The 21,496-nt window shown below is 41.5% G+C and overlaps 1 protein-coding gene across 5 annotated transcripts in view; it reads left to right on the top strand.

Annotated features, from left to right (window-relative positions):
• Positions 1–11,883: 11,883 nt before the first annotated feature.
• Positions 11,884–21,496, top strand: part of SYTL4 (synaptotagmin like 4) — a 60,852-nt gene continuing 51,239 nt past the window's right edge. For 3 of the 5 annotated variants that reach the window (XM_035025184.1, XM_035025264.1, XM_035025372.1), the window contains exon 1: positions 11,884–12,023. The gene's annotated coding sequence lies outside the window, so the exon portion shown is untranslated. Of the gene's footprint in view, positions 12,024–12,167; positions 12,593–15,706; positions 18,013–21,496 lie in introns of those variants that run through there. The other 2 variants (XM_035025443.1, XM_035025097.1) reach the window with 2 other exon arrangements.

A 21,496-nucleotide genomic window follows, 5' to 3' on the forward strand; every position in this document is an offset into this window, starting at 1 on the left:
GCCTCAAGATTGTCAAGCAGGAGTGCAAGAAGAACAACAAAGAGAATTTTAGGAGAAGGAAGCGGAGACAAAACCACTCTTCCTGTGAAGCATTATATATGGTGCTAGAACAGTCTTCAGTGGTGTTCTTAATAACAAGAGCAAAGTTGTACAGTCCTTGCTTTCTTCTGATTCTGGCCCATCCAGTAGTCACTCCCTGTAAGGGAAGGATTAGTTTAGTAATGATATAAAAGACTACATAAAAAGAACTCTTGTGATTGTTTTCTGGAGTATTGGGATTGTGTCCCACTCTACAGAATGGGGGAAGGAGAATATTGATGAGAACTCCGAAGGGATAGAAAGGATCACAGCACTTTTGGAAAGAGGGAAAGGCAGACCGAATCCCAGAACCTTTGGCTAGGAAGTGGGTCTGGGCCTGAGAAGGGACCCTGAAGTTGCACGTTAGACAGGCCTATATGTGGGATATATCACATCTATCATAGCCTATTGTTATCATAATCAAACTTTATCATTTTGTAGATGAGAAACCAAGGAATAGTGAGATAAATGCCATATTCATTTTTTCAAGTACACATGATTAATTTTATGAGTTCATGTCTTTTGATTCCCAGCTCAGGCATGATCTTATTGGACTATAGTGCCTCCAAATGGAAATGTACCAAGGGAAGATGGGCCCTACTCAAGTATGAAGAACCAAACAAAGGGCTAACTGGTTTTAGAGTGGATGCCAGAATATTGTTTTCCTTTTAAAGTTTAACAGAAACAAACAAAATGTTGGATGTATTAGAAGATATCTTCTGCCTTGAGAACTTGATTTTTATGTGCCTTGAGCAATGAATCATCTTAGCATGGTATAATAGAAGGACATTGGATTTAAGGACTTATTTCTTCACTTGGAATTAATGTTACCTAACTTCTCTGAGCCACAGCTTCCTCATCTGTAGAATGGAGATAATAAAACTGCTTAATTTATAGTGCTATTGTGAAGATTAAAAGAGATAATGCACATAAAGCACTTTATAAAAATAGCTCAACAAATGCTCATTTCTCTTTCCTTTTCCACTTGTACAGAAGTTTGTCTAGTGTGTTTAGCTTGAGTCAAAAACAGTGGCTCTAAACCGTTCTCTGAATTTAGTTAAAGCCCTTTGGGCCATTTGTAGAATGGTCCATCTCCCCGTAAGTGAGCATTTTTCCAAATATGGGTTTTAGCGTACATTCAAATGTACTTTTGCTCATCCAGCAAGACCAAGTGAAACCCCAGCCCACAAGAACTTTATCTTTATGACTTCCTTTTCCTCCTCCTCATTATCTTAGACCCCAGAGGACAGGACTGAATTTCATAGGCAGCTCTGTAACTCAGCACAAGAGTTAACAAAGCTAGAAAGTACATCATAGTCGAAGGGCTTTGCTTGTCCTCAGGCAGGGTTTTCTTAGCCTCAGGACTATTGATGTTTTCAGCTGGATACTTCTTTGCTGTGAGAGACTGTCCTGTGCACTATAGGATGTTTAGCAGCATCCCTGGCCTCTACCCACCCACTAGATGTGAGTAACATCCCTTCCTTGAGTTGTGACAACCAAAAGTTGCCAAATGTCCCCTGGGGAGGGGGTTAACATTGTTACCAGTCTTAGGAGAAACACATCAGCTAGCTGTTTGGCATACAAACATCCTATAGGGGAAGACAAATGAAATCTTTAGGAATGATCAGAAATTCAAAGGACAAGGAAGAATGAGGGAAATAAGAGTTTAGGCAGAGGAACAGTCTAGATTTAGAAAGAGAACCTAGTTCATATGCCAGGCCTCATGGATACAAAGAGTCATAAGACGTATGTTTTGCTTTTGAGGAGCTCACATTTTAGTGGGAGAAGCAGCCACTTGAACAACAAGAACACTGGAATGAGTGCTAGAGGAGGGGCACCCATCCTAGAGAGTGCAGGGAAGGCTTTCCAGAAGAGATCACATTTGAGCTAAAGAATGAGTAAGTATTAGCATGGAGAAGATAAAGGGAGGATGGAAAAGATGTAAAAGAATTTGGGGTTTGTAGGGAAATGCAAATCATTTAGATTGACTGGGAGAAGAGCGCTCAAGAACAAGGAGTGGTGGGAAGAGAAGGATTATTAAGATAGATAAGAAGCAGATCTTGAAAGTCCTTCTAAGCCATGTGAAAGACTCATTCTGAGAACTACCAGGAGTCACTGAGTTTCTCCATGATCCAATTTGGATTTCGGGAAGATTACTTTGGCAGCAGTGTGGAAAATAGATTGGAAGTAGGGGGACTAGTTAGGAGTCTATTGATGTAGTCCAGGTGATTACGGCCTGAGTAATGGCAGTGGCATGGAAATCAAGACCTATTTAGGTGGTGAGAACAACAGATCTGGGGACTAATTAGATAGGAGGACAGTTTCTGGCTTGTGCTACTAGGTTTATTACAGTGCTGTTCACTGGGATGGAAAACATTGGCGACAGAAGTTTGGAAAGAAGATGAAGTTTCAGTTTGGAAAAGTTGAATTTGAAGTGGTTGTGATCATTGAGGTGGGGATATTCGGTAGGCATTAAATATATGTGTCTGAAGATCAGGAGAAAATTTAGGGTAGAGTTACAAGATTGAGAGTCACCAGGGGAATTTGAAGCCATGGGAATGAATGAGATATCTAAGGAGAACATGTGAAAAGAGATGGGGGCAAGGATATTCCCATGGCTTACTTCTTCATTTGTGTCGCCTCCTCTAAGAGTCTTTCCTTGAGTGTATAAAATATCACCCCATCACTATTGCTTTATCCTGCATTTTAATTTTTGTTTTTTTAAATAACAATCACGATCCTTTGTTCCATATGTAACCCATTTGCTTTGTTGGTTATTTCCAGATATTTACAACAGTTTAATTCACGGGCATTAAAAAGTTCAACCATTCAGAATAAAAATTTCCATCTCACATTCAATTTAAAGCTTCTTCTCCAGCCCCCAACCTTCAGTGCAGCTTGATTAGAGATCCCACAGTTCTCTAGTGGAAAAAAAGTGACTGTTCTTTCACTCTCCTTTCTGCACCTCCTCCCCTACTTGCTCTGCTGCTTCTGGCTCCACTAGGGTTGAAGAGTGGGGTGGGTAGGGAGAGTGAGTCTTAAAGGGAAAGTGAGAGGCTTAGTTCACTGAAGCTGGTGTAATCTGGCTATCAATACCCTCTGTGAGGTTGATGTCCAAATACTGGTTTTATTGTGCTGTGCTTTTTTGGTTTCTTTAGAGACTCCTTCACTCCATATCCTCCTAGTGGGGACCTCTACCCAAACCATGCCATGATGGGAACAGTGTATCCTCTGACTGTTTTCCCACACAACTTTCTTCTCATGAGATCATCATTCTTCTGCTAGAGTTGCCAGCTACACTCAGAGGAAACTATCTGGTCGGTAGAAAACATGGTCCCTTGGAAGTCTAGATACTTTTCTTTGCCCTGCCACTGTGAAAAACTTCAACCAGGCTTCTGTCTTTAGACTTTTTCAGGTTAACAGTCAAGCATAAGTTTCTATCTTCTCAGACACCACAGGACATAGGTGAGGTTCTCTTATGAACTCTTTCTACTTCAGTGGCAACACAGGCGGGCCTAAAAATTTCTGTAGCACAGTAAGCCTTCAGGCTGGAAGTAAGATGCCAGTCTCCCCTTTTGAAAGGTTTAAGTAGGACGTGTTTACGCGGCTCGAGGAGAGGAACCATAGTGCTTTTACTTCCATGAATTCCCTTCAAAAAATCCTCTTTTCCTTCCTCCAATTAATCTCTAGACTTCTACTATATAAACTGGAGTCAAATGGCGAAGAATGATAATTGAAACACCAGTTTGGCCACCTCTTAGCAAGTCCTATTTGGTGTATTTGTTTATCACTGAGAGGCGGTATAGAGTACTAGTTAAGAACATGGACTCTGGAGCTATACTGTCTGACTTCAGATCTTGACTTAACCATTTGATCTCTCTGTGCCTCAGTTTCTTTATTTGTAAAATGGGAATAATAGGATTTTTGTGAGGACTAAATGTGCATGTGTATCTTAGATTCACACCTTAAAACAGTATTTAGAGTAATAATAAGTGCTATGTGTGTTTGCTATTAGTGCTATTGCTTATTTTTCTTTGGCTTAGAATGTAAGCTCCATGTGCACAAGATCTTTTTTGTTTACTGCTGCATTTCCATCTACTAAAACAGTGCATATCAGAGGCACCAATAAATGTGAGTGCTCTCAGACTTCTTCTGAATAAATTAATGTGGTATTCAAGCCTTAAATGTTAAGATGTGGACAGAGAAAATGGGGATTGAGATGATTAAGACAGATAGGCAGAGGGATAGGAGAACCAGTAGGCTGTGATGTTCCAGAAACCATAGGAGAGGAAAATTTAACAAGGAAGAAGTGGGCAACAGTGTCAAACATTGCTAGAATGTCAAAGGGAAATAAAGCTAAAATACAGTCAGTACATTTTGTAACAATGAACCCCTATCTTTCGCCTTCATATCCTGGTAAGTAATGGTGTTTTTTCCCCAGAGAAGCTTTTATTAAAATGAATAACCACTCAGAATAAATCTTTGAGTAGGTCTTAAAGTTTTTAACCCTGCATTATCAACCTCCAAAGAGCAAACCAGTCCTGCACTTACTTAATTTTGTCCATAAACACAAAGGACCCAGCCTCAATACAATTTAGTACATTTTCCATTGACCTGTACTCTCCTCTTGAATCAAACAACAAAATCTGCTGTGAACATCTGCTTCTAACTCCATGCCACTTCCCCAAGAACGTTCTTCTCCTTTCCTCCCACCCCCTTCTCTCTTTACAAAAGTATAAGTGGAATGTATAAAAAAACTCTTATAACTCAGTAATAAAAAGATAGATAACCAAATTAAAAAATGGACAAAGGATCTGAATAAACATTTCTTCAGAGAAGATATACTAATCGCTAGTAAGCACATGGAGAGATGGTTAACATCATTACCTATTATGGAAATGCATATCAAAACTACAATGAGATACTATTTCACACCCACTGGGATGTCTATAATAAAAGAGACCAGTACTAACAGGTGTCTTTGGGGACGTGGAGAAATTGTAACCCTCATGCATTGCTCGTAGGAATGTAAAGTGGTGCAGCCACTTTGGAATGCAGTTTGGTGATTCCTCAAAGGTTAAACACAGAGTTACCATATGACTCAGCTATTCCACTCCTAGGTATATAGGCAAGAGATTTGAAAACATGTGTTCAAAAAAATCTCATACATGAATGTTTATATAAGCATTATTCATAATTGCCCAAATGGGGAAAGAACCCAAATGTCCATCGACTGATGACTGGATAAGCAAAATATGGAGTATTCAGTGGACTATAATTCAGCCATATAAAAAGAATGAAGAATGATTTGAGTGATGTCACCAATAATAATGGAGTAGAGAACTCCAGGGCTCCTTGAATGGTTATAATTATCCACTGAATAAAGTCCAGATTTCTTAACATGACTCATAAAACTAACATTCTAATCTCTACCCATCCGTTACGGGTTAAATTGTGTGGCCCCACTCCCCACAAATTCGTATGTTGAAGTCCTAACCCCCCAGTACCTCAGGATGTATTATAATTTGGAAATAGGACCACTGCAGATATAATTGTTTAAGATGAAGTCATTTGGGTGGGCCCTGATGTAATATGACTGGTATCTTTAGAAAAAGGGGAAATATGGGCACAGGGACACACACACAGGGAGAATGCCACATGAAGATGAGGGCAGAGATCAAGGTAATGCTTCCACAAGCCAAGAAATTCGAAAGATTGTCAACAGACCACCAGAAGCTAGGAGAGAGGCATGCAACAGATTCTTACAGCCCTCAGAAAGAATTAACTCTGCACCTTGATCTCAGACTTCTAGCCTCCTAAACTGTGAGGTAGTAAGTTTCTGTTGTTTAAGCCACTAACTTTGTGCTACTTGGTTACAGTAGGTCTAGCAAACTAATGCACCATCTTTCTAGCCTCATCTATTATCATTTTTTCTTTATACTTTATGCTCCAGCAACACCAACTTCTTTGTACTTACTTCTTTTGCATAGACCTGGTATTTCTAGCCTTTTAGTTTTTGCTTATGCTATTATGCTTGCAACTCCTTTTTGGTCTAGCTTAGTCTTACTCATCCTTTAAGATTCAAAGAAGCTATTACTTTTTCCAAGGACCCTTCACTGACCACTCCCCACAAGGATGGTATAAGTAGCCTTCCTCAGTACTCCTGTGCATATCCTGTGCATCTCCCCAGCTTTGTACCTACCACACTGTATTATAATTTTATGGGTTTTCTGCCTCCTTCCACCCCACACAATATACTGTGAATTCCTTGAGGAAAGGGTCACCAAAATCCTACAGCCTAGCACGGTATACTTTGCACATAGTAGATGCTCAACACATTTCTTTGAATAAGGGACTTTTTTGTCAGTGTTTATTCATTTTCTTTTTTTCCCATAGCACCTGCAGAGTGCTTCACATATAATGGGTGCTCAGTACATCTGGCCAGTGGTTGTCAAATAAGGACATTTGGCAATATCTGGAGACATTTTCGGTTGTCACTACTGGCATTTAGTGGGTAGAGGCCAAAGATGCTGTTAAACATCCTAGAATGCACAGGATAGCTCCCCACAACAAAACATTATCTTGTCCAAAATATCAATAGTGTGGAAGTGGAGAGACCCTAATCTTGACTGAATAAGAGACTGAATCTACTTTTTATACCATATACTCACTGTAGACCACTAGTGTACTAAATTTGCTCTGTCAGGAAGCCTGATTTTTTTGAGGTACATACAGGGTGATACTGTTTATGTGAAGTACTATATATAATTTAAGGATAGACAGATTTGTAGGAAATGTATAAAGATATACATGGAAAAGCTCAAGATAAAATTTGGTGAATAGTGAAACAGTGAAAACCTCAGGGTAGAGGTGTCTACAGAAGGCTTCAGCTGCAGCGGTCATACCTTATTTCTAAAGCTGGCTAGTGGGCATATCCTTATTATATTATTCTCTCTATATTTATGTATTATTGAAATCTTTAACACTTTTATAAAAGAGCAATTGCTCAATACTGAGGGGTGGAGGAAAATCTCCATCTTACTAGTTTGCACTAGCCAGAACTCCCTCAATGTGGCAAAATCGAACAACTCATTGAATCCAGTCATTCATTATGGGACAGGAGCTTACATACTATACATAGGATAATATTCCATGAGTTCGTATTTGCATTGCCCTGCAATGTCTAAATTTTGTGATAATCACGTATTTACTGAAATTTCATGGTATGCAGTCTAAAAATATAGTCAATTTTAGTATTATTCATTATTTTTCAGAACTATGAAAATGTCCTTTGATGTTCATCATTTAAAATAACAAGATAACGGGAAGGGGCGCTTGGGTGCCTCAGCTGGTTTAGCGGCCGACTCTTGATTTCTGCTTAGGTCATGATCTCAGGGTCCTGGGATTGAGCTGCCCCTCAGGCTCCACACTCAGTGGGGAGTCTGCTTAAGGATTCTCTCTCTCCCTCTCCTTCTGCCCCTCCCCCTGCTCACACACGTTCTCTCTCTCTTTCTCAAATAAATAAATAAATAAATAAATCTTTAAAAAAATAACAAGATAATGGGAAAAGGACAGTCTATCCAACAAATGATGATGGGAAACTGGATATCCATATACAAAAGAGTGAAATTGGACCCTTGCTTTACAACATATACAAAAATTAATTCAAAATGGATCAAAAACCTAAACATAGAGCTAAAACTATAAAACTATTAGAGGAAAACATATAGACATTGGATGTGGCGATGATTTTTTTTTTTTTTAGATATGACACCAAAGCACAGACAACAACAACGTAACAAGTAAATTGAACTTCATTAAAATTAAAAAGTTAAAAAAATAAAATTAAAAAGTTTTGCACATCAAAAGATACTATCAAGAGAATGAAAAGACAACTCACAGAATGGGAGAAAATATTTGCAAAGGGTATATCTGATAACGGATTAATACCCGGAATATGTAAAGAACTCCCACAACTCTACAACAACAACAAATTCAATTAAAAAATGGGCCAAGGACTTGAATAGATATGTCTCTAGAGAAAATATACAAGTGACCAATAAACACAAGAAGTGATGATCAACATCACAAGCCATTAGGGAAAATGTAAATCATTTTGATTTACAACATGAGATACTACTTCACACTCATTAGGGATGGCTACTATACAAAAGGACAAAAGAAACACCCCCCCCCCCCGAAAATACCAAGTTTTTGTGAGGCTATGGAGGAATTGGAATCCTTGTGCATTGCTGTTGAAAAACAGTTTGGCAATTCCTTAGAAAGCTAAATATAAGATTACCGCATAATATAGTAATTCCACTTGGAGGTATATGCCAAAAGAATTGAAAGCAGAGACTCAAACAGATACTTGTACACCAATGTTCATGGCAGCATTTTTCAAAATAGCTGAAAGATGGAAACAACTCAAATGCTCATCAACTGATTAATAGATAAACAAATGTGGTATATTCATACAATGGAGTATTATTCAGCCTTAAAAACACATTCTGATACGTGCTACAACATGGGTTTGCTTGGCATTGGATCCCTCACGATATTTGGTTATAAGAATTTGAGCACAGAATCCTTGTGACAAGCAAGGAGGATCAAACGGAAGTGGACAGTACAGAGTCTGTGCAAACAGGCCAATGCCTAACTTTGTTTTGGTTCATTGTTTATGTTTATCTTTCTCTGTGTATTTGCATTTGGTTCAGTGAGACTGTCTTAGAGTAGAAGAGTCAGATCCTCACATCCTCTTTAGTGAGGTGGACCTTAGAGAGTGAGAAACTGCAGAGGTAGAAATAAAAACATAAAATAATATCTGGAGGTTTTGCTGAGGAATAAGGGGATTGGACTGATTTCTTCTGGAGTCCCTCCTGGCTGAGAGTGTTTCCAGCTTCTGCTAAGCACCACCAGCAAAAAAGGAGCAGAAAAGTACTTGGTCTGCATTCCCACAGGCCAGGTTAGGGAGATGGAGCATGTGCAAAGCCTAGGGCTGAGCATAGGGGCCCTGAGGGCTGAGTTGGCAAAGCTAGACAGAACAAAAGAATTTTCTTTTTGAAGTGGCCCTCATCACACTTCAGGCTGTGCACAGGGTACTGAAGGGCTAAAATATGGAAGAAAACTTTGGGTAGAACCTGGGAGCTAAATTTTACTGTTTTGTCTGCTAGGATTAAAATGATTTTTTTTCAGGGTGCCTGGGTGGCTTAGTTGGTTAAGCCTTTGACTCTTGGTTTTGGCTTAGGTCGTGATTTCATGGAGCCCCAAGTCAGGCTCCACACTCAGTGAGACTCTTTCCCTCTTTCTTTTCCTCTGCCCCTCTCCCCACTCGTTCAGGGGGTGCTTTCTCTCTCTCTCAAATAAATTTTTAAAAAATGATATTTTTTCCAAGATTTTTTATTTTTATTTTTATTATTTATCTTTTAAAAGATTTTTATTTATTTATTTGACAGAGAGAGAGAGCACAAGCAGGGGGAGCGGCAGGCAGAGAGAGAGGGAGAAGCAGGCTCATAGGAGTGAGCAGGGAGCCTGAGGGGAGGCAGGGCTCGATCCCAGGACCCTGAGATTAGGACCTGAGTGGAAGGCAGACGCTTAACCTACCGAGCCACCCAGGCGCCCCTCCAAGATTTTTCAAAAATAATTATTTATATTATCAAGGCCATACAGTCCTCATTATAATAAAGGTGAAAAATACAGAAAAGTAGGAGGAAAACAAAAAATTCATTTAGTTCTACCACATAGAGACAACCAGTACTAGTATTTTGCATATTTTGTTCTATTTTGTTCTGTTTCCCATGCGTATCGATCCATTTCATTAATTGTGATCATAGTTTATGTTAAATGTTGTATCCTACTTTCAATTAATATTAGAGCATGAGCATTTTCCTGTCATAAGCTATGTGTAAATGTCAGCTTCATTAGCTATATAATATTCCATTTTATGACTACACTATAATTTACTTAACCACTGAATCATGAGGTTTTTTGGTTAGTATTTTATTATTCTAACTAATACTAGGATTAACATAGTTGTACAAAAAGTTTGTGTACATCTGTTTTCCTGAGGACACATTCATTCACGCATTATATAAATACTAATGAGGGCCTACTATGTGCCAGGTACTATGTTAGGTGTCAGGTTTCTGTCTTGGGTGGCATGCTATCATTTACTGAGATAGGAAACACTGGAGGAGGAGCAAATTTAAGAGAAAATATGGTGTGTTCAGCTTTGGATGTGTTGAATTTGAGGTTTCCGCAAGACATCCAAATGGAGATGTCAAGAACACAGAGCTCCGTGAAGAGGTCTGGATAGAGCTATAAAATTACAGTTGTGGCCATATACATGGTAATTAAAGCCAAGTGAGTGAAAGAGATCATTTAGGGAGAGAATATATGCAGCCTAGCTCTGAAACTGTCTGACATTCAGAGGTTAGATAGCAGAAATGGAGTCTACAAAGCGATTCTGAGGAGAGGGCAAAAGGGTAGGAGGAAAGGCAAGAGTATGGCATTATAAATGCCACAGGAAGACTTTCAAGTAGGAGGAAATAGTTAACAGCATTAAATGTCGGGATGATGTCAAGCAAGATAATGATTAAAAATGTCTCCTTTATTTTATTTACTTACATAGATTTATTGACATGGGGGTCATTCATTGGTTGGGTGTTTTGTTGAGCACAGTTTCAGTGGAGTGTTGGGGAAGGATGCCAAACTGGTAAGTGAGAAGAAGAGAATAGAGATTGTAAATGTACCTGCAAAGTACATTTTCAATAGATTTGCCCATAAAGAGGAGCTAGAGAAGTACCTAGTTTGTAGAGAGGATTTTTTTTTTTTTAAGATGGCAGACTTGGGCATGTTTACTTGAGCATGGTTAATGGCTGATGAGAAGAAGGGAAGGAGAGGGAGGGAGGGAAAGAGGGGGACAGGAATCTACAATTACTGGGTAGATATAAACATTTTAAAGCTTAATGATATATATTGCTCACATGCCTTCTAAAAGGGTTTTTAAGCAGCATGCACTCCTATGAGCAATTATGAAAGCGCTTTGTTTTTGTCATCAAATGTGAAGAAAACAAACAAAAACTTTGCCAAAGAATCTCATTATTGTTCTAATTTGCTCTTACTTGATTACTAGTGAGTTGAATGTTTTAAACATTTGTGTCTGTGTGTGAATTTAGTCTATGTCCTTTGCCCCAAACATTTCTATTTTAGACACACTTATTTTTTTAGATTTTATTTATTTATTTGACAGAGAGAGACACAGCGAGAGAGGGAACACAAGCAGGGGGAGTGGGAGAGGGAGAAGTAGGCTTCCCACTGAGCAGGGATCCCGATGTGGGGCTCAATTCCAGGACCCCGGGATCATGACCTGAGCCGAAGGCAGATGCTTAACGACTGAGCCACCCAGGCGCCCCTAGACAGACACTTTTTATTTGCCACTTTTATTTGCCTGAAAGTTAAAGGATCAGAATGGTATCATATTTTATCTTCCCAAATCATATGGTCTAGAGTCTTCATCTTATAAGTACACGACAGTTTGACAACTTTTGGCTCAGCTAAGAGGAAGACGCAGGAGATTTATCATCTGAGTGACCAGAGATGGAAGTGAAAAGGGGGCCACGTCCAGTCTTAGACCCCTATCCTCAGCCCTTAAGCTCCCTTTCCTAGCCTGGGGAGGCATCCCTCCAGGGACTTAAGTCTTTGGCTCTCAGAGCACCCATTCGGGTGGCGCGGTGCCCTACTAAGGGGCCCGGAGAGCTGTGCGGCCCCTTTAAGAGTCCAGCTCCTCCCCGCTTCAGGGAAAGTTGCAGCTTTTTCCGCCTCCCGGGAGGGTGAGTAGGGCCGGCTGCCTGAGCAGGATTGCCGCCTTCTCGGAGCCGGAGACCCTCCCTTGAATCCCGCACTGGGACGCCTCACCCTCTCGCGGCACCTGTTGCAGGTGACAGGTATGTCCGCGGCCAGCGGCCGCCCCTTCGCCCTCGGTCCCGGGCTCCCCCCTGGGCCCCTAAGCGCCCCCCACCCCTATCTCAGGGACCCGCGTTCTTCTCTACCCGCCTATCCGCTCTCCTAGTCTTTCCTTCTCCCTAGCTGGCCGCCTGTCCCCTCTCCCTCGTCGGCCTCCCTGGACCGCACCCCCACGCTTTGACTCCTGTCTGCTTGGGGCGGTCCCTCCCCGCCAGTTTGCGTGCCCTCGGGCCTCTTCTGGCCCCTTCCCTGGCCCACTGGTCGCTAACGGGGGCTCTACCCCTCTGGGCTCTGCCTCCTCGGGGTCTCGCCTCAACGCAGAGTGGCTCGGCTTTTCCCGCCAGCCCCAGCTGGAGCCCCTCCCGAGCTGGCCCTGGGGGCGGGTGGGGCCGAGCTCCGAGCGGGAACTGCACTCTCAGAGACGTCGAGTCACCTTTTCGGTGGCTCCTCTCTCTGCGCTTGGCCGTCGCGCCGGGTCTCAGTCTCGCACTGCTTCCGGACCTCGGACCTCGCGGCGTCAGCTTCTCTGGCCTCCGTAGGTCCGCCAAAGGTAAAGGCTGGAGGCCGGCTGGCTGCGAGTCCTGCCTCAGTGGGCTTCCCCTGCTCTTGGGGCTGGGGACCCAGCTGTGTGCTCTCGTGTTGAACTGCTTTATCTTGCCACCCTTCAAGCAGGCGTCGGCGGTTTGCTCCTGGAAAAGGGTCCCCAGAGCCCTCAGAAGGGGCACAGAATGCTCTTATCCCCAGTGATGGTTTGTAAAGGGCCAGAAAACATGTTCCTCCAGCGCCCCAAAGTTGAATGAGATGGTTGGGTGTTTTTTTGTTTTGTTTTGTTTTGTTTTGTTTTTGTGGCGGTGAAAACGTTTGGTTATAATTCTGGTGAACGAATACCCTGCTTCTTCAGGACCAGAGGATCTAGCATTCCGGAATATTGCTTTTGGCAGGGTTAACCCTAGACCTTGTGCGTTTGTGACAGAAATTAATCTTCACTGCATCCTGGACCTTCTATTTTTAGCTGGCTTCTTTTCTGTTCTTTCAGCTCCCCACCCCCACTCCTCATAAACCCATTGATATTAAGGTGTTAATAACCTCATGTGTTTACTCCACTGGGCTGTGGAGAGGACGATGTTTAATGAACAAAGTTGAGGCCCCCGGATGAAGTTTTTTGTTGTAGTTTTTTTTTTTTTTTTAACACCTGCTGGAAATCCAAGTAGAAAAAGACCACCAGCTTGGCTTGTGAGACTTCTGGCAGGGGATAACATTTCTGGTAACACAATTTTAGGTGCCTCACTTTAGGTTAGAGCAGTGAAATGGAGCTTGGAGGCCTATCCTGGGATAATTGGTCAGTGCGTGTATGTGGCATTCTGGTTGATGCTCTCTGAGCTCTCCCCGTTAATGCTACTAATAATGGTTGTTAAGATCTATTGAGCCATGTACTATGATAAGTTCTTTACATAGTTATCTCATATAACCCTCATGATAACTCTTCGTGGTAGGCACTATAGTTATAACCATATTTTGATAGAAAGGACACTCAGAGCTTAAGCGCCTTGCCACAAATCACCCAACTGATGAGCGGCTGAACTGGGCAGAGCTTGTGTTCCTATCCCCTGTCCCATCACTTCTGCTGTCTTAGATTTTAGGAACACTAAATAAATAGCTCACAGGGGAGGACTAAGTGATTAAAATTTTCCCTTCCAAGCTGAAACATGAGTTTTGGTCCTTGACTCCATTTCAGATGTGCTGCAGAGACTTGGGACCCCTTACCTCACTGATAGCTTACCCTCTTCAACACATCACAGGGGGCCAATTGCCACATTATTACGATAAGCACACCGCCCTGAGTGTACCCGGCTGAATGAAGCCTCTGGGGCTCTCAGCTCGGTAGTAATTGTCCCAAAGTTAAGAGAGGGTAACCCTGGCTTCTAGGGATGTGCGTCTGACTCAACTTCTTCCTTCCCTGCTGGCTAGGGAAGAGATGAGGGTGTGGTAAGTGATAAGGATTTCCCAACAGCCAGTCCAGAGAGCCTGAGGGTGAGTGTGTGCTTTTTTATCGTGGGGTGGATGGAGTACCTTTGGCAGCGACAGTGCGGAATAGAAAATATCCTCACCGATCCCATCTCTGGTCCTTTGCTACAGCTGTTTATTTTTCCTGAAAAGCGAACTGGACTCCCAAACCCACTCTCCTGCCATTGACTCCTATTCACCTCTCAAGATTGAGCTTTCAGGGCCTCTTTTTTGGGACAACCTTAGTGAACACACAATTCCTTACCCCAAGCCACATTTACCAGTTATCCTGTCCTAAAGCACTTTGTTTACACCCCAGGAAAGCCCTTAACATCTCTTAATTGTTTTTCCGCCTGGAAGGCTGTAACCTCTTTTAAGGGCAAGGTCTGGATCTTGGAGCTCCCTTTCTCTTAGGTATGAGCAAGATTAACAAATATTTGTGCTAGGCTGGAGATACCAGGCCTTTAAGGGCCTGAGGGCTGGCGGTAGTAGAAATGAAGGCCACAAAACGGCTTCCTGAGGCCCTTGAAATCCGAAGGCTAGGAGTTAGTACTTAAATGTCACTTCAGCGAGGCCCTCCCTAACCATACTATTTATTTATTATTTATTTTATTTTATTATTTTTTAACCACACTATTTAAACTTGCAACCCCATCCCTGAACATTCTATATGCCCCTTCCCTACCTTATTACTCTAATGTAACATATTGTGTTTTTTTTTTTCATTTTTCTTTCTTATTGTCTGTCCCTCTTCCGCCCCTCCGTAATGTAAGTTACATGTGGGCAGGGATTTTTGTTTTATTTACCAGTAGTAGACCCCAGCACCCATAACAGAGCCTGGCACATCATAGGTGGCTATTTTGTGAAATGAATCAATGAATGACATCACCGCTCTAGGAACTGGCACTCTTTTGTGTTCTCCTGGACCTGAAAGGAAGTATCCCTAGTCTGTCACCCTACCCCAGGCTCAATTCCCACACAGCTTTCCTTCTGCTGAGTTTTGCTTTGAGACTGCATTGCATTTCTGATGCCAGCTTTGACCTAGTTGGAAGTACTTCCTCTCTCTCTCTCTCTCTTTTTTTTTAAGGCTTGGGTCTCTGAATGGAAACTTCTAAAGTGAAAACGGAAAGAGGCCGTGCTTCTTGTTGGTAGGAAGGGGGATTTGCCCTAAGAGGAGAGGATGTGGATTGTCAGGCTCTTCAGGCCTGTCAGGCATTTGGCAGGCTCAGTAAGAAGCTGGAGAAAGTTGCTGTGTAACAGGGAAATGAAGAGCCCAAAAGAATCTAAGGTGGCACAAATTTGGCTTCTGGCCTCACATTTTCCTTAGCTTTTTGGGCAGGAGGTTATTGGATTATAAGCTTTATGGAAGAGCCACTGTTGAGTGCTATTGTATGTAGTACTTGACTGGTTTAGTTTTATACTAGGAGGAGAGTTATGTGGTGTGAGGAAAACACTATGGAATAAAAAAGAAAAAAAATATGATTGTGTTTAAATGTGGTTTGAAATATTCAGAAAGAAAAAAAGAGGGGGTGCCTGGGTGGCTCAGTTGGTTACGTGTCTGCCTTCTGCGCAGGTCATGATCCCGGAGTCCCAGGATCAAGCTGTATGGGGCTCCCTGCTCAGCAGGGAGTCTGCTTCTCCCTCTGCCCCTCGCCCCACTCGTGCTCTCTCTCACTCTCTCCTTCTCAAATAAATAAATAGAATCTTAAAAAGAAAGGGAAAAAAACCCTAGAATTCCTTAAAAGACAAACTTGGAAGGAGTTGGGCCCTTAATATGGTGGTAAGTATGGAATTTCCTGCCATTTGATGTATGTTAACTTCTTTAAAACTCAAGTTTGTATTGAAAAACTTCTGCTCAGCCTCTTCTTCTACTAAATTTATCTCCTCAACCTCTGAACATTGGAGTGACCTAGGGCTCAGTCCATGCACTTTTTTCCATCCCAAATCTTCCTAGAAGCACTCTTCCAGCCCCATGGCTTTAAATACCGTCTATCTATACACTCACCACTCCCACATTTATGTGTCTGACCCAAGCCTTTCTTCTAAGCTGTAGCCTCATATATCCAATGGCCTATTTGACAGCTCTACTTGGATGTATGTCCAATAGATATCGAATGTGACATGGCCAAAACAGGGCTCCTGATTCTTCTCAGGTCTCTGGCCCTTTCCCTCAGCCTTCCCTATCTCAGTAAAATGGCACCATCATCCATTTAGTTGCTCAAGCCGAGAACTTGGGGTCTCCCTTGATTCCTCCCCTTCTCTCACCTCTCCACATTTAATTCATCAGCAAGTCTTATTGACCTGATCTCCAACTCTGTCATATATTCTGCCACATATCTCCATCTCCTCTGCCTGTTACCCTAGTCCAAGCAACACAAGGCTGCAATGAACATCTTTACAGAGTGCCCACAATGGATGTAGATATGGATATACCCACACAAATATTTCTGTAGGATAGCTTTCTAGTAGAATCGTTGGGTCAGAGGATACTTACATTAAAAAATGTGATCAGGCTTTGTCAGAGTGACATCCAGGAAGGTTTACGCTCTCACCACAGAGAGTGCGTTTCTGCATGCCCTTGCTGAGGGTGGACAGTCTTTCTAATTTTTGCCAGTCTGATAGGTGAAAAATAGTATCTAACTGATTTAACTGGCATTTCTCTTATTACTAGTACGGCTGAGTAATTTTTCATGTGTGTTAGCTATTTGCATTTTTCCTGAGACTTGCTCTTTAAGATCCTTTGCACATTTTTCTTTTGGGTTATATATTTAATTTGTTTGTAAGAACACTGTGTTTATAAGGGATATTTATTCATTGCCTGTTACACAGTGCAAGTTTTTTTGTTCTTGTCATATGTCATAACTTTGTTCATGCTCTGTACCCCTCTTATAATCAGAGAAAACACGCTATAAAACATTTTGAAAAACATGTTCATTAGATTTGGCAATTAGGAGGTCAATGACAGCATCAGTGCAGCAGGAGAGAAGGGGGATTGTAGAGGGTTGGGGAGTGAGCATGAAGAAGGCCTGATAAGGCATATGATATATATACACTTTGAAGAGGCTTGGCTACAATGGAAAGGAAAGGGTGTTTCTTATAGACAGTTGGGCACAAGGAACAAGACCATCTTGTTAATTTTTTTTAGTTTTAAATATAGGAGATGAGCCCATTTATATGGAGATGGCATAGAGCTTGATGATACATAGTTGCTGAGGAAGCAGAAGGGTGGGGGCTCCAGAGTGAAAAAGGTGAAAAGACTGGCCTTAGAGAAAGGGAGTTTGCTTTTCCATTGAGACAGGAGGGAAAGGGGCAGGATTGATGAAGCTGTGGAGAAGGAAGGAACTGTGGAAGGACAAGATTGTGAGGAAGGTCCCATCTGATGCAAGGGCTGAGGGATTGGGATAGCATTTGAGAGGGATGAAAAGAGGAGCTTTTTAGAGGCCTGTCATCCAAATTGCCACATCATAGTGAGCCAAGAAAGGCTTGGATAACTTGAATTTGTCTCCACCCCAAGTCACAGAATCCTGTATCCATTCTCTCCAGCAGCACTCATCAGTCCAGGTGTAGAAACAGTGTGTCCATGATCTGATTTGGGGATTTTTCTGGGTAGCTGTGACAGAAATATAAGAGGGCAGGAGATTGGACAGTGCTGGTGGAATAGTGGAAATGGTGGAACCCTGTGGAACCCATATGTGTGACTAATTCTACTTTGAACTTGAGTAATTCTTAAGAGATGGAAAATTTTCATGGCATCTTGTACTGTTTGTTGTTTGTAGCTCTATTAATTCAGGCATCAGAATAGCTTTAGTATCAGTGTCCTTAAACTATGGTTTGCAACTTACCAGAAGGCGTGGGTTGATTTACTGAGGGCCTACAATGTGCCAGTTTCTAGGTGAAGTACTTGAGAGATATAGTGGAGAAGAAGACCATGGCCTTTTCTTCATGGAACTTACTTCAGCAGGAGAGGTATGTGTTAATGTATCACATAAGTAGTGATTTCATCACAATTGTGGTAAGTTCAATGAAGTTTAATTTTTTAGAAATTACATTGTCGCATTGCTTTCTCTAACAGGTTTTACCAATTTACATTTGCCAACAAAGTATGAGAGTACCTCTTACATCTTCCCTTTTTAAAATTGAATACTCTTTTAAAAATTTTGCTGAATTGATAGGCGTGCAAGAAAACATTTTCATTACCAGTAAGAGTGAAAGTTTTTCTTTTTTACATCTATTGGCCATCTGATTGATCTTCTTCAAGAATTATCTGTTCATGCTCATTTTCTGTTAACATACTTAATTCTCCTTGTTTTTAGTAGATCTCTTTTCCATATTTGAACCCATTAATCACCCTTCTCTCTCTCTCTCCTCCCTTCGCTGTGGAAACTCTAAAATGTATTTTACCCAGTCTCTGGCCATTCCCTTTTGATTTCCTCTAAATTTCTTTCTTATCTACTTTAGAAACTTTGGTGTGACTAGGGATCTGACTACATTTTTATTACTTGACCCAACAAAAATAATACATAAGTCTTCTGTTCTCTTTCCACATTCCATTCCCGAGGTAACAATATTAAATTTGTATCTCTTTCCAGACATTTCCATGCCTGTATAAAATATTTCCTTCCTCCCATCCATCCATCCATCATGTCTGTACTTATATGTTAAAAATACAAATGGAATCATAATGTATATGTTTTGCAGTGGATTTTTACTTAATATTTGTGGCAAGCCTTCAGTGTCAGTAAAAATAGAACTATCTCTTTTTAGCAGTAACATTGGTGTTTTCAAATGTATGTGTGGAAGGAGGAGTTAAGATGACAGAGGATTAGGGGGACCCTAAGCCTGTCTCATCCCTCAAACACAGCTAGATAATTATCAAATCATTCTGAACACCCAAGAAATAAATTGGAGGTCTGAGAGAACAAAAACTGCAGGTCTACAAGTAGAAAAGTGACCACCTTTTGGAAGGTAGGAGATGCGGAGAATTGAATTGGGGGAGATACAGCTGCGGATGCAGTGGCAGAGAGGGAGCTTGCTTAAGGAGGCTACTGCAAAGTATTATAAGCAGCAGAGCGCAAAATCTGAACTTTTAGACGTCTGCTACAGTGGGGGATGTGCCTGGCTTACAGGTGCTCAGGTGGCAAAGTGGGGTGGAATCCCAGGTGGGACACTGTGGTCTGAGCGTCCCCTGGGTTGCAAGAAGACTGGGTGGTGCTTAAGTGCTGCACTGTTCCCAGGCTTAGGAGCAGGGACACTGGCTGAGCCGCGGTGCTGGCTTTCTGTTCTGTTTTGCAATAAACTGTGAACTGCTGTGAAGTCCTGTAACTGCTTTCCTGTAATAGGCTGGAAAATGGCAAAAGCATGGTGAGACACTCCCCCAGAGGAACAGTGTGTGTCCACCCCATGGGAGTCCCTAAAACTCGGAGTTTTGAAACTCAGTCGCAGGCCTGAGATAAAAAAGCTCAGACACAGGCAGGGTGAACGCAGGGTTCTGACAGAAATCAGGGACACAAGAGTGATTGATTGCTCTTCTGTGAGGGCTCATTGAAGATGGGGGGCAAGAACTTTCAGCTCCAGGGGTAGGGAGCTGGGCACCACCATATTCATCCCATCAGTCAGCGCTGAAAGCCTTCAGGGAGCAAAACAGTGCCACCTAGTGGAGGCTGGAGGTGCTTACACCAAGTCCCACCCCCCTGCATCCTGGAGGTGCATTTCCACTAGTGCAATTCCACCTGAGAATCAGTACAACAAACCCTTCCCCCAGAAGACCAGCATGAACAACTTGCTTGCAACAAATCTACTGATCATAGACTGCTGCAAAGCTTTAGCTCTAAGGGAAAACAGGATCTAGTTTCCTTTTTCCTTTTATTCTTTATTATTATTTTCATTTATTTTATAATTTTTTCCTTTTAAAAATTTTTATTAATTTTTTAAAATTTTTATTTATATATACTTCATACGTATATTTTATTTTTTGTTTACTTTCATTTTATTATTATTATTAATTAATTTATTTTGGGATCGAGATTCTTATTAACAAGCAGGCCAAAACGCACCCAGGATATAGGTTTTTTTGTTTGTTTGTTTTCCTATTCCTTGTTTTTTGTTTTGTTTGTTTTTTTTTCCTTCTTTCCTTTTCTGGAGAAAATGATGAGACAGAGAAATTCACCCCAAAAGAAAGAATGGGAAGTAGAACTCACAGCCAGGGATTTAATCAATACAGATATAAGTAAGATGTCTGAACTAGAATTTAAAACAATGATTATAAGGATACTAGCTGGGCTTGGATAAAGCATAGAAGACACTAGAGAATCCCTTACTGCAGAAATAAAAGAACTAAAATCTAGTCAGGCTAAAATTAACAGTGCTATACCCAAGATGCAGTCCCAAGTGGAGGCCCTAAAAATGAGGGCGGACCAATCAGAGGAGTACATCAGTGATAGAGAAGATAAAATTATGGGAAACAACAAACCTGAAAAGAAGAAGGAAAAAGGGGTGCCTGGGTGGCTCAGTCGGTTAAGCATCTGCCTTAAACTCAGGTCATGATCTCAGGGTCATGGGATCGAGCCCCATGTTGGGCTCCCTGCTCAGTGGGGAGTCTGCTTCTCCCTCTCCCCTCTGCTCATGCTCTCTCTTGTTATCTCTCTCTCAAATAAATAAATAAAATCTTTATAAAAAAAAGAAGAGGGAAAGAAAAGTAATGGATCACGAAAGTAGACTTAAGGAACTCAGCAACTTATTAAAACATAATAAATTCATATCATAGGAGTCCCAGAAGATGAAGAGAGAGAAAAGGGGGCAGACGGTTTATTCAAAAAAAATTATAGCTGAAAACTTCCCTAATCTGGGGAAGGACACAGACCTCAAAATCCAAGAAGCACAGAGAACCCCCATTAAATTCAACAAAAGCCAGCCATTGCCAAGGCATATCATAGTCAAATTCACAAAATACACAGACAAGGAAGGAATCCTAAAAGCAGAAAGGGCAAAATAGTCCTTAACCTACAAGGGAAGACAGATCGTCCGCATAAACTTGGCAGGCCAGAAAGGAGTGCAGAAAATGTTTGATGTGCTGAATGGGAAAAATAGGCAGCCAAGAATTCTTTTTTTTTTTTATTCTTATGTTAATCCCCATACATTACATCATTAGTTTTAGATGTAGTGTTCCATGATTCATTGTTTGTGCATAACACCCAGTGCTCCATGCAGAATGTGCCCTCCTCAATACCCACCACCAGGCTAACCCATCCTCCCACCCCCCTCCCCTCTAGAACCCTCAGTTTGTTTTTCAGAGTCCATCATCTCTCATGGTTCATCTACCCCTCCGATTTTCCCCGCTTCATTCTTCCCCTCCCACTACCTTCTTCTTCTTCTTTTTTTTTTTCTTAACATATATTGCATTATTTGTTTCAGAGGTACAGATCTGAGATTCAACAGTCTTGCACAATTCACA

This window comes from Mirounga leonina, unplaced genomic scaffold, assembly GCF_011800145.1.
Source record: "Mirounga leonina isolate KUSES-001 unplaced genomic scaffold, KU_Mleo_1.0 Mir_101414, whole genome shotgun sequence".
In the NCBI taxonomy this organism is placed as follows: Eukaryota; Metazoa; Chordata; class Mammalia; order Carnivora; family Phocidae; genus Mirounga; species Mirounga leonina.